Genomic DNA, 15,027 nt, shown 5'->3' with positions numbered 1-15,027 from the left:
GTCGCTTCATTTTTAATTTCAAATATCTCGAAAACTAATCATTTTATCGTTACGAATAAAGAGTATATTGTTTACATAAAAAGTATTGCAAAATCAAAAAATAACACTAAAAGAGCCATTTCGTCAGTGGCGTAGAATTTAGGAAGGGTCGACCAGCCACTATCCCCTGTCGTACGCCTCTGGTAGTAGCTAGAAACGTTTATTTATCTTAGTTTAGTAGGGTGTACAGTACCTACACTTTCTGCCAAGTATGATAAGGATACTCCAAATAGTTTTAAAGTACTGGGTACAAATAATTTTTAAATTTTAATCATATGAATCATATCATAAATTAATCAAAATAACTGTGCCGTTTCATATTTAACTTCAAATATCTCGAAAACTAATGACTTTATCGTTACCAATGAAGAGTATATTATTTACGTAGAAAGTATTGTAGAATCTAAAAATGGCACTAAAATAGTAATTTCTCCAGTGGCGTAGAATTTGAGAAGGGTCAACCATTCACCCTCCCCTGTCGTACGCCTCTGGTAGTAGCTAGAAACGTTTGTATAATTTAGTAAGGTGTCTAGTAGTCGCACTTTCTGTCAAGTATGAGAAGGATACGTCAAATAGTTTTAAAATGCTGAGCAAAAATTTTTTAAATTTTTAGATAAAACACCCTGTAACTCAGTAAGGAACCACATTTTATTTAAGTATTTTAGGTTAAATCTTCGTATTTTGTGCTAAGGTTTCTCCAGTTATTATATGGACAATTATTAATGAAACACCCTGTATACCAACCCCCTTACCAGGGAGCGCTCTAAACTAAAATTGAGACATAGTTTTTGATTAGCCAACGTTCGCAACGGACAAGACAGTTAAAAAAGAAGAAGAAATTTTTTGAATTTCCCTCCGGCTGGCCACAAATGACAGATGGCGCCGAAACTCTCTCCACAGATGTTAACATGGTTCTTGCATTACTAGGGGGATATGTGCTATGTTTCAGGATCTGTTTTTTGTACTGCGCAAACACCAAATTAAAAATCCGGAGGCTGTTCAGAGGGAAAAATTCGACCTCCACGAACGCCCAATTTTGTAATGCGCAGGCTCTAGGTAAGTTCGGGATTGCAGCGCGAATACACTTATTACTTGCTTTCCAGTAGTTATCATCCATCTTTGAGATTTTCAGCGCCCTCTGTCGGAATTGCATTTTGCGAATAGTTTTTGAAATTATAGCAACATTGGTTGAAATGTGACATATGACTGTAATAACTCTATGATGACTGTGCGAAATTAAAAATCAAGATGGACGATTCATGGATTGATTCCGTTTTCCATATCCGTTGAAGTTGAACTAAACTTTTTGTTATTAATGAGGTCGATAGAAAAATACTAGAAAGTAGGTACAAATAATTTGCGGAACAGTGAAAGTTCCAGTTTTGCTTCTGCCAGTCTGCCACTGTTGTTCTGATGCCGGCTGATTGATGGTGCCATTCATTGCTATGAAGCCTTTGTGTGAAGTGTAACCCCATAATTGGGCGTGAGTGCCGCTGAATTAAGATTTTATGAATGTAAGTAATATATTTAGTTCCTAACTACTCATACTGCATTTTTTACATTAATCCTATTCATAATTGCATACATTTTCACATATTCAAAAAATCAAGTTATGGTCCATAAAGGTACTAGTTCTAGGGCCCATCTGTTTTGAGATGGACGTTGAGAGGTGACTCAAATTTTTTTGCAGAAATTGCTTGAAAATAACTCAAATAATAATATTTGAGTTATCCTCCCTCTCAAAAATGTCCGGAACATTGTTTAAATAATCAAAATGTCAAAAAATTAAGGCAAAATTCGATTTTTTTCTTCTTTTTTTGATTATAACTTTAAAAGTATTCATTTCCGAGAAAAGTTGTATTGACAAAAGTTGCGAAATTAAATTTCCTACAATAAAGAATTGGTTACAAATTTAAAAAGTAGTCACCCTTGTTGCAAAATAGCAATAATTGCAAAAAAACCATTCAAAACAAGTATTCGCATTTTACGTTTTTCAACCATGTACGCTACACTTAGGACCTTCATATTTCACCTAGAAAAACTTTATAATACAGTAAAATAATACTGTAAATTTCATTAAGGTGATACAGGAGCGATCAACAGGTAGCCAAAACGCGTTCCAAGATTGCAGCTGTAATTTTGAATATTTTTTCGAGATATTTGGCACACATATTTGTAATCTAATAAAGAATGGCGGTACAGAGCCAAATTTGAAAAATATATTAATATGTGGAAATTACTCTGTAATTAAATACAATATTAAAAAACGAGCCTGTACCGCCATTAAGAAGAACAAAAAAAATACATTTTCTTCAAATAAACTCTTTTATCTGATGCCTAGATTTTGTGTCATTTTGGAACTACTAATGAAATAAAAAAATTTAGTAGTTCCAAAATGACACAAAATCTAGGCATCAGATAAAAAAGTTTATTTGAAGAAAGTGTATTTTTTTGTTCTTCTTAATGGCGGTACAGGCTCGTTTTTTTAATATTGTATTTAATTACAGAGTAATTTCCACATACTAATATATTTTTCAAATTGGGCTTTGTACCGCCATTCTTTATTATATTACAAATACGAGTGCCAAATATCTCGAAAAAATATTCAAAATTACAGCTGCAATCTTGGAACGCGTTTTCGCTACCTGTTGATCGCTACTGTTTCCTCTTAAGATCGGTTCTATAGATTTTACAAAACGAATTTTGCAATCCAGCTTTCGCAAAAAAAAATTCATTTTTTCAAAATGTTACAGGACTGAAAATAAAGTAGATAGCAAGTTGAAATTTTTTGTATATAGAAGTGTACTGTACCTTTCATTTGCAATTTGCAAAATTAAAATCGATGATCCACCACGGCGTCAGGAATTTTTTTAAATAAACATTAATTATTGGTGCTACTCGCAGGACAGCGGTGTTCGATTGACACAAGTTGATTTCCACCAAAATTCTTTCCAATCTTTATCTAATATATTATTTTCTTACTCTATATTTTGTTGTATTTTAATATTTTAATTCCACAAAAATCAAACTAATTTTATTATTGTTTGTGAAATATTGTTTAAACAATTGCATATGTTTAAAAATAATAAACTTTTATTCTCCAAGTTAAAATATATGAACAAAGAAAGTTTTTGCTAAAAAAAGTGTTATTTCAAAGGATAGAGTATGTGTTTTTATTTTGCAATAAACAAATTTATTTATTTATATCGAAATGTAATAAAAATTAAAATGTATCAATCATTATCAAAGGTTATTGGAATGCCCAATCAGAGCAAACTATCCGCTGTCCTGCGCGCAGCACCAATAATTAATGTTTATTTAAAAAAATTCCTAACGCCGTGGTAGTTAATCGATTTTAATTTTGCAAATTCCAAATGAAAGGTACAGTACACTTCTATATGCAAAAAAAATTTCAACTTGCTATCTGCTTTATTTTTAGTGCTATAACATTTTGAAAAAATGAATTTTTTTTGCGAAAGCTGTATTGCAAAATTTAGTTTGCAAAATCAATTGAACCGATCTTAATGAAATTTACAATATTGTTTTACTGTATTATAAAGTTTTTCTGGGTGAAATATGAAGTTCCTAAGTGTAGCATAAATGGTTGAGAAACGTAAAATGCAAATACTTGTTTTTGTATGGTTTTTTCGCAATGATTGCTATTTTGCAACAAGGGTGACTGCTTTTTAAAATTTTAACCAATTCTATATTGTAGGAAATTTAATTACGCAACTTTTATGTTAATACAACTTTTCTCGAAAATGAATACTTTTAAAGTTATAATCAAAAAACGAAGAAAAAAATCGAATTTTTCCTTCATTTTTTGACATTTTAAATATTTAAACAATGTTCCGGACCTTTTTGAGAGGGAGGATAACTCAAGTATTATTATCTGAGTTATTTTCAAGCAATTTCTGCAAAAAAATTTGAGTCACCTCTCAACGTCCAAATGTACTAATATTTTTACAGATGCGCCCTGGTCTATACGATTCTGAAAGTGGCTGCAGACCGCAGACTGCAGCGACAGTGTCGTCTGCGGTCAGACCAATTCTGACCAGAACTGCACTGCATCTACATAATTGCGACAACAGCATTGCACGATGGGAATTTATAATAGTATAATATTAAAAGTCGTATAAGTAGGATGTCAGACGCAATGAACAACGATGAATTAATGTTATTTATATCTTTTGATGTAAGAAGAAGATGGTGATGATCTTTTACTTTTGCATTATAAAAGAAAAAGAAAGTCAACTAGGTCTCTATTTAAAAATAGACAATTTGAAGGAAGCTTGCATCGTAAATAACTGAATATTTTGCTACAAAATTAATTAATTGCTCTTCTTCATTTAAAATAATCATTTTCAAAAGAAATTCAATTCTTTTCACTTTTCAGTCAATTTGGAAACAGCAAACATACATGTTGTCGCTCTGCGGTCAGTTACACTACTGGTTCTGGTGCAGCACTGCGGTCTGCGGTGGCGACGTTCTGCGTGCGGCGGCGATAGTGCTGTCATTGCGGTTTGCAGTTTGCGGTCTTGTTCGGAATCGTACCTTCACAGTTGCTGGAATTATGATGCACAGTATCGGATTCCCAAGCCTCTTTGTGGAGGCCACTCCATATTATTTGATAAATCGGAATTTATTTTACTTGGGAATAGTTAATCGACACTTTGGTCTAACTAGGAGACTTATCTAAAATCTCAATAAAGATGCACTAGAAATAAACAAAGACACCTTGAATGTTCCGAGGAGCACTCCCACATTATGATTTACAATGTACAGTGAAACCTCGATATAACGGACCTCTATTCAACTGACTTCGGATATAACGGACAAAAAATCTGGTTAACTGTAAAAAATTAAAAACCTTACACAACACTACAACAAAAATTAACATGCAACATGCTTAACCCGTCTCATATTAAGATACATTGCATATCAACGGTCAACGTGTTCCGCATGGACTACTGTATTTCATAAAGAATGTAGGTAAACATTTTATTATAGCATGAGGACACATTTTTAATTTTACTCGTAATTTTTTCACATACCTTTTCGTAAATTTTAGAGAGTTGATTACAAAAACTTCAAAAGTGCAAACAAAACTTGATTCCTTTTTTAAAGCAGGATTCGAGAGCAAGCACGTTGATATCTTTTTTTTTATTTTTTTTTTATTTATTTATTTCAACAGTAGAACCATTTACAAACGAGTACAAAAAAAAATAGTAAAAGTAAAAATCATATACAAAAAACATCAAAAATCAACGAATAAAAGACAATTAAACAACAAAATTTGTAAAATAAGACAGTAAATTCAATAACAGAAGATAAAAAATATCACATATTTAAATCAATAAACTCTGAAGCTGCCTTTTAAAGACATTAATGCTTGGACAGAACGGATCAAGTAGCATTTCATTGCATAAGCTGAGCATTCTCGACAAGGGAAAATGACGAGCATACTCAGTCCTATGAAAAGGAATATAAAAGAGTGCAGTGTGTCGAGTTCTACGTATTGTGTTTAAGTACACATTATCCAACAATGACGGACAGTTGATAGCATTGTTTAGAATTTTGAATAGAAACAACATATCAGCTCTCAACCTGTGGTTCATCAGCGTAGCAATATTAAATTGAGACATTATTCCTGAATAATCTATGACGAAATTTTCAGTATTTCTTATATTAGTCTGTGCTTTATAAGCTAAGGATCTTAGAAACTTCCGCTGAACGCTCTCCAATCCATCAATGTAAACTTGATGAAATGGAGACCAAACAACAGAGCAGTATTCAAGTCCTGAGCGCACTAGAGAGCAGTACAGTAATTTGAATACAGTAGGTGAGAGATCATGACTGTTGCGATAAATAAAACCAAGATTGTGAAATCCTGTTTCCTTAATTTTAAGATAATGGCTTCTAAATGTCAATGCACAATCCAATAATACACCCAAATCTTTAATCTCGGTAACTGAATCCAAGAGTACATCATTAAGAACATATCTATTAGCTGTTAGATTATTTATACGACCAAATGAAATACAAGAACATTTAGTCGGATTTAGGCTTAAACCATTTTGTTTCGACCATAAACATATATTATTAACATCATCTTGCAGAAGATCTCTATCTGATATATCATGTATGTAACGAAATAACTTAAGATCATCAGCAAATAGTAGAAAGTGTGAGTTTTTGATAGCCTTACCAATATCGTTAATGAACAAGTTAAAGAGCAAGGGACCACAATGAGACCCTTGTGGGACACCAGAACAACAATGGAATTCTTTAGAAACATAATTGTTGATACGACTTGTTGTGTACGTCCCATCAAAAAGCTTTTAATCCAATTGACAATGGGTTCACCAAAGCCAGACGCATGAAGTTTATGAACCAACAGGTTATGATTAACCCTGTCAAATGCCTTTGAGAAATCAGTATAAATGCTGTCGATCTGAATCTTATTTTCAAATCCACCCAACAAGTATTGTTGGTAGTTGACAAGATTTGTTACAGTTGACTTTCCGTTAGAAAAACCATGTTGCTCATCAACAATTATGTTTTGGCAAGCCCAGGTAAGATTTATCGATACCAATTTATCTAGAAGTTTTGGGATTGCTGATTGAATAGTTATACCTCTATAATTATTTCAAATATAATTATATCAAACAACATCATTTTACCAAGAATGCCCAAAACGTCCGAAAACAAATAAAATTTTGTTTATCTTTTGTATTTTTTATTCATATCTAAATCCAGTGTATATATTTTCAAAAATAGTTTTTTGGTTTATTTTAAACATATTTTTATATAACTGACCTTCGGCTTTAACAGACATCCCGTCTCCCCAATTAGTCCGTTATATCGAGGTTTTACTGTACCTATATACATTGTAAATCCCAAATCACGATTTACAAAGTGTATACATTGTAAATAATGATTCGGGAGCAACGAACTGTCAGTACTGGTTGAATGGGCAAGCAGAAATTTTAATGCGGCCAATATACAAGAGAGAGGTCCTAGAGAGAGACAGAGAATGCCACGGAAGCCCTGGCTAAAGGCTGATTGGCAGTACATATTTCAAAATTTAAATACTTTTTTGTATTTAAATACGTCAGAACTCTCTTCTTCATTAAACTGGTTTTAGTCTTTCGTTCTGGCATATTTTATTTTGTAGGTTTCAGATCTGCGCCATGATATATTAATAAACACAGTAGAGCGTCGATAATCCGAACTAATGGGTACAGGAGTAGTTCGGATTATCGAACATATGTTCAAAATACATACAAATCTCATAAACATAGTACATATCGCCTGGTGAGAACAATAGTGACGAAACTTCAAAATGAACATTTAGAGATAATCTTATTTGAAGTTTTGATGAAACTGCTAAACAGTATAACTGACTAATAGGTAATCATTTTGCAGAATTTTTCTAATAATATGCTTCTTGTCATTTAAACCAATTAGTAGAAGTAATTTTATTTGAAGAAAAGATGGATGTTGTTATTATTTTTGATTTTTTTCTGCATTACATCATTATTGCATTATCGAGGATGTTTAATTTGATGTTTCACCACTATACTTTACTACTACTATACTACAACAGTTTAGTTTCTGTTTTAAATAATTAAAAAAATTACTTGTAAAAATAAATTAAACGCAACTGGAATTGAACCTATTAATGAGAGACTCAATAAGCTGTTTAAATATCTCTTTATTAATGACAATAACAAAAATTTGATTGAGCCCCACATTGTGAAGATACCAGAGGACAGTGCCCGTAGATATCCAGGATGAACTCTTTTTGAAGAAACCTGCTACACATCAAGACAATAAACAACTCTATTCAAATCATCATCTGTATTGTAACTAATTGTCAGTGATATTGTGATTACCGCCACATACAAATATTTTTTTTTAAATTATTGTATTGTATTAATATTAACAAAAAACATATATTGTAATAATGTATATTAATTGTGTAAATTGGCTGAAAGACTTCGGTCGATGGCCTTTTGGTACATTGTATCAATAAAGTATGTCTCTCTCTCTCTAAATTAAACGCATCAAATATTTTATTGTACAAACCACACAGTTATTCGCAAAATAAAACTAAACTACAATATAAAAATAACAAAATAAAACTAAACTACAATATAAAAATAACAAAATAAGATCTTAAGTAATAATTATTAACATTATGTCTGTTAACAAGAAAACGATAAACATGATAAAAGATAAAATGTAAGCAAAAGAACTATGAATAGTAAAATTAAATTCATCATTTCACTCACGTAATGTTTCGTATTTCAAACTACTAAAGAAATGATTGTGGGTAGAAGGAATTGATTTATTTTGTAAGACTTCTTTTTAGAAATGAATATTGGTTCTCAATACTGTGGAATTAAACAATACTGATTCAAAATGGATAGTCACTTTCTTGATTTGCTATTTCTAAGTACCTAAGAACAATTGAAACTGAGTTTCTCTATAAGAAGTTTTATAAAAAAAACCACAAAAGGAAAAACGACCATACAGACAAAAGTGCTCATTCGCCACTATTGCACATTATACTACTATCTTTAACTGCTTAACGCACACATTCATATGCAAAAATACGTCAAAAAATTACCTATTGCAGTAAAATAATTTAACAAGACTATTGTGACTAGATATAATCTAAAGTAAAAAAACGCATATTTTATTAGAAAAATATAAAATAACAAATACTCTCATGCGCTCACCCGAGTTAACTCGGTCGTAACTTTTTACATACAAAATACTACAAGTGAGAGAAGAAAATCACAATTATTCAAGTATAATAATGTTAAATATTGCTAACAGTGTGATACACTCTAAAACAAGGGGTTACACACAGAGGTGCATCACACTCAGAGCAGAACATGACGTCAGCAAAATAGAATTCTACTCATCGTGATCCCACCCTAGTCGGCAGTCGATAGTAGTAAGTTTAAAATTAGAAACGAGAAAAGAAGTGGGCACAGGCGCCCATATAACAATTTTTAGGGGGGCCAGACGTGAAGATGTTGCAGATTACATTTCGTATACTTTGGATAATCAAATATATAGTTTAAAGCACCCGAAAAGACAGGGGGCACGCCCCCCCTGCCCATAGGTATGGGCGCCCATGCAAGTGGGGATACCGTTATTTAGCGCTAGAGGAGTTAAAACGTGTAGGTGCCTTATACATATATCGTACAAATATTTTAAACACGAGTTAACTCGGTTAAGCGAAAATAGAAACGTAGTTTAAAATCGAGTTAACTCGGGTAAGCACGTTAAGCGGTTAATAAGATATCTAATATTTCAAATACATGCACGCATGGCGTAATTACAGATTCGCCAGTGTTTATTTATTTATTTATTTATTTATTATTTATTGACGGACCGAAGTCCATTAGTATATGATACAATTAAAGTGTCACAAATTAGAAAAATAATTCAAAATAAGATCTAGTAGGTACAAAATTGGTAAATACATAACAAACAATAATAAAAAAAATAAAACATTTTGAAATTGACAAATAAACTTATCTGAGAACAAAGACTTTTAACAGTAATTAACAAATCAGTCTTGATAAAAAGTTTGGTGTGCTTTCGTCGTTAACGCATCAAAATATTTGAGGAGCTTTTTTACAAAACTGCATAAATCCATTTCCGGCTAAAATACACGTTTTGTTGAATTTCGAGAGTTTGGCCTGCCCTAGATCCTGTGTATAAGTCTCATGTGTTAAAAGTTAATATTTTCCATTTAAAATGAGCCTAACAATCACGTTTCTTCCACAAAGCTTAATTATTTATTTATTTATTTATTTTCAACGGGACACTGCCCAATAAGATTACAAGTTTATAAGTCCAATATACATAATACATGTGTCAATAATAATAAAACTACAATAAAAAAGTAATAATAAAACAATAATACAATAAAATATAAATATCACAAACTTAATCACATAAATCAGATTCATATATCACAATAATGAATATCCAACAACTACTCAAACAAACAAATGTCTGAGGCCAGAGATGAATTCAGACTTCGGTGCAAAGAAATCTAGATCAGGTTGAGTATTTGCCCATCTTAGTGCTCGAGATAAAAAGTTGTTATATGCATAGTTGGTTCTATGGATAGGAACATAGAATGTTTGATTTAATCGAGTTCTGCGGAGAGGTACATGGAGACCAACCTGCTCAACTAGCTGAGGACACAAAACTGTTGAATTAACTATGCCATAGAGCATCCTTGCATCCTTAATTACTCGTCGGTCACGCAATGAGAGAATACCCAATTGGGTTTCAATTTGATAATAATTTAACTGATTTAACTCAAAAGGTATACCCAGTTTATATGCTATGTACCTTAAGAACTTGTGTTGGACTGTCTCGATTTTTGTTATGTAAATATTGTAAGATGGAGACCAAACACAAGAACAATACTCTAGATGAGGTCTAACTAAAGAACAATACAGTAATTTAATTGCATCAATATTCTGAAAGTCTCTAGTGCATTTTTTTATAAAACCAAGCATTTGTAAAGATTTGGAAATTTTTGATGTATAATGTGATTCAAATAAAAGTTTACAGTCTAAATTAATTCCCAAATCACGAATTTCAGTAACCCAGTCAACAGGAATATTCTGTATATTATAATTATATTCTATTGGGTCTCTCAATCGTCCAAAAGAAATAGCATGACACTTAGATTCATCCAGGGCCATGGCATTCAACATACACCACTCACTCAACCGATCAAGATCATGTTGAAGATTAATACAGTCTTCTGTATTGTTGATAATTGTATAGAACTTTAGATCATCTGCAAAAAGCAGAGGTGAACTGTGTCGGAAGCAGTGGTGTATATCATTGATGAATATGTTAAATAACAGGGGCCCCAAATGTGAACCCTGAGGTACTCCTGAATGAACCTTAATCTCACTGGAAACAAAATCCCTGATACGCACCATCTGAACTCGGTCAATCAAGTATGTTCTCAGCCACTCAAGAAGTGGACCATTAACACCCATTTGTTTAAGTTTAAATATTAAAATATTATGGTTGACCCGATCAAAGGCCTTGGAGAAATCGGTGTATAGTGCATGTACCCTACAACCCCTCTCCAATGCCTTCCTCAGGAAGTCCACAAATACTAGTGTGTTACATTCGGTTGATCTGTTATTCCGAAATCCAAATTGTTGGTCTACTAGTTGTTTTTCAAGTGAAGCTTTAAGATAGTCACATACAAAACATTCAAATATCTTTGGTATTACACTAATTATACTAATGGGCCTGTAATTATTCACCAATGAATTATCTCCCGCTTTATAAATGGGTGTTAAAAAACTATTTTTCCAACATTCTGGAAATTCACCCGTATTTAAGGATAGATTAAAGATGTGAAAAAGAGGTCTGGATAATATAACAACAGTTCTTGAGAAAGCTAGGAGGCAATCCATCAGGACCAGGACCCTTATTCGCATCCAGTTCTGATAATTTTAGATAAATATCAGATATAGTTATGTTGAATTAATCCACTCAAAAACCTTTACCCCATGTCCACTCCTTTTTTATACAAAACTTAACATCTCCTTCTTTAGCTAACCATTAAAATTAGTTTTTGTGTTACAAAACTGCATAAATCCTCCGGTCTGCAGAACTATCCGTCTACTATTTTTGTTTGGTTTTAAAAGTATCCTCTAGAATTAGATGTTGATTCGTGAAACAAAATATAATATTCGTTAGTTCTAAAACTAATCACGGGTCGCACTGACAGTGTGTAGCGTAGCCACGCCATGCCACGCTGTGTCCATATTTTTTTACAAAACGCGATATCTCCAACAGACACATGGCTATATTTTGTTAATGCAAATCAATAAAAATAATGATAATTAACGTTTTATTTCTCTAAGGGCCGGTTGTTCGAATTCTAATCATCAATGATCACTATCAAATATTTAATTACTGTCACAACTGTCAATGTCAACTTTGGTTGGGTTGCTGAAAACATAATTAATTATAATTTTGAGATTAGTTAGTCAATTAACATAACAATTATTAACATAATTTATTAACTAATCTCATAATTGTAATCAATAATTATGTTATCAGCAACCCAATCAAAGTTGAAATTGACAGTTGTGACAGTAATTAAATATTTGATAATGATCATTTTTGATTAGCGTTCGAACAACCGGCCCTAAATCTAACCTCAATTGATTACGGTCTCAGAAATTTCGAAAGTTTTAGTACAACAGCTGCATCACGTTTTTACGTCTCCTGAAAATTTTTGAAAAGTGGATTTATGCAGTTTTGCAAAAAAGCTCCTCATTTGACAAATTCACAATACCATAAAGACTTGTAGGCGCCCTCTAGTAATAAGGAAATTAAATAATTGTTAGCCGATATTGCACATAAAAGAGGGCATATTTAGATGTCAGTTGATGGACTTAGCTCAAAAACGTTGATTTTCGTGTTTCGCCACTATTGTTCTCACTAGGCGATATGTACATACGTTTTAGTTACAAGGAATAAAACACCTGCATAATAAACAAATATATTGTATGTATTTCTGCATAAACAAAACAAAAATCCGCTGTCCTATTTTGCCCACATTGACCTTCTTGAGAGTTGTCGTATCTTCTTCGTATCTTGAAATAAATCGGATATTTGCGGATATTTTTCAGTGTATCTACCATTGACTAAAACTTTCTCATCCATATATTCCCAACACCAACAACACATTAATTTTGTTTAGTTCCACCCAAAATTTTATAAATAGCCTATACTTGATGAATGTTAGTGACATCCGATACTTTGCATCTTTTGACAAAAGGGACATGTGCCGATTCTTTTGTTTAGAATTTAAATGCACAAGTGCATCCACTTAAGGCATACTAATCCAATTCAAATTTCAAAGACCGTCTGTCGTCCGATGTTATTTATGAGTATTTAGATTTTAGGTCCGGTTTCATAATCAACTTATGTTGATTCAAAGTGAACATTAACTGAAGTTCACTTTAACCGTGACATTTACCCATATGAATTGCATTGATAAAGGTACCAACTTAAAATTTAAAGTCCACATTAACTGATTATGAAATTGAGCGTTAGTCTATAAACTTATGAAAGCTTATTCACGCACGATTTAGTTTTATTTTCATTTTATGTATTGCAGTGCTTAAGTAAACGTTTCCAGATTTCTCTGACATGAGATGTAGTTAAATCTAGTTCTTTTTTGTAAAGTTCTATCAAATCTAATATCTTAAACAAAACCATTTCATCAAAACATGCTATACTTACCTAATTATATTTATGATTATTATGAGGAATGTAATGGTACTATGCAGAAAAGAACTTTCTGGCACAGAAACGTCACTTTTCTGCACACTACTGTCAGTTATTCTGTGAGAAAATATTAAGTTTGTTAACATAAAATTGTGCAGAAAAATGCATTTGGAATAGTGGTTGTACAAAAATCTACTTATTTGAAACTAGTAATATCTAGATATCTCCTAATTAACTCAAAAATCCTTCAAATTTTTTGCCCATAAAAATTATTTAGTCTGGCATTAACGTTGAATGCACCACGGCTATTATGGATAATAACTTTGATACCTTAATAACTACAAGACTGTCAAATACATTTCTATTGTTTTAGTTGTAATAAATCTTTAGTTGTTAAAAGAGCGTAGGCGCAAAATTTCAGACCAAAAATCTTTAAACATACAGTGGAACCTCGATTATCCGTCTCTCCATTAACTGTCACCTCTGTTAACCGTCAGGGTACATACAGAAGTTATATTGACTACTTAAGCAATTTTAATGCAAAAAAAATAAAAAAAAAAGTTAATTCGATTTGTGATGAGGACACAAATTACAAATGGCTATCCATTGCTGACAGATTAAGAAATCGAAATGGCAACAAAAAGGAGGAACAAACAGATTCAGAAGCTGACACAGACTTGGAATTTGACTGTAGCTATGTTGATGAACCTATTGTAACTGACAAAGATTTGCGTAAATAATCTAGAGAAGCTGCATCGCATATGCAATAATTCATCGAGTGATATTCTCGGTAAGAAGCCAATAAAGTACATTGTATGATCTTATGCCAATTAAGAAATTCAGCGGTTGCAAAATGTGAAGCAACAGTAAAACAAAAAAAGATTTCAGAATATTTTCAATTGATTCGATTGTACGAACACAAATCCCTCTTATATTGTCAAACAAACCATACAAATCAAATTTGAGAGTTGTACTGTGAATTTTCAATTTTTTTTAAATGTTCTGTTAACCGTCTTTTCGATTATCCGTCATACCCTTGGTCCGGTGCCCTGACGGATAATCGAGGTTCTACTGTATTCATTTTTTTCGAATCCTGAGAAAAGTAATAAATTTTTTTTGAAAAATTTGAACGCAGAATGAAAGATTACATTATTACCGAGGGCTGAAAGTCCCTTAGAATAAACGAAATGTTTCTTTTGACTGAGATATTTGAAATTAAAAATCACACTTAATATTCTCTTTTCCTTTTACCCCTGTAACATATTAGAATAAAAATTATAGAAGTCTTCAGGGACTTTCGGCCCTCGGTAATAATGATGTAATCTTTCATTCTGCGTTTAAATTTTTAAATAATACTTATTAGCTTTCTCAGGACTCGAAAAAAAAATAATGCATTTTAAAAGCATTTTTGCGCCTATGCTATTAATGTAGTTGTAGTTTATTTTGTATTGATTTATTTATTATTTATTTTTCCAGTACCTAGTTTTAGGTAGTTATTACGTTTTAATAAAATAATATTTAAAAGTGTTTTTTTTTACTTAAATAATTATAATAAATTAATATAACGATCCAAATAATGAAATAATTAGATTTATTTATTTATTTAGAATTTAACACTTACGATAATACAAAATACGAATAATATAATAATAGTAAGTATAGTATTTTTACTACAAAAAC

This window comes from Diabrotica virgifera, chromosome 9, assembly GCF_917563875.1.
Source record: "Diabrotica virgifera virgifera chromosome 9, PGI_DIABVI_V3a".
In the NCBI taxonomy this organism is placed as follows: domain Eukaryota; kingdom Metazoa; phylum Arthropoda; class Insecta; order Coleoptera; family Chrysomelidae; genus Diabrotica; species Diabrotica virgifera.
Note: the sequence above shows the minus strand (reverse complement) of the source record.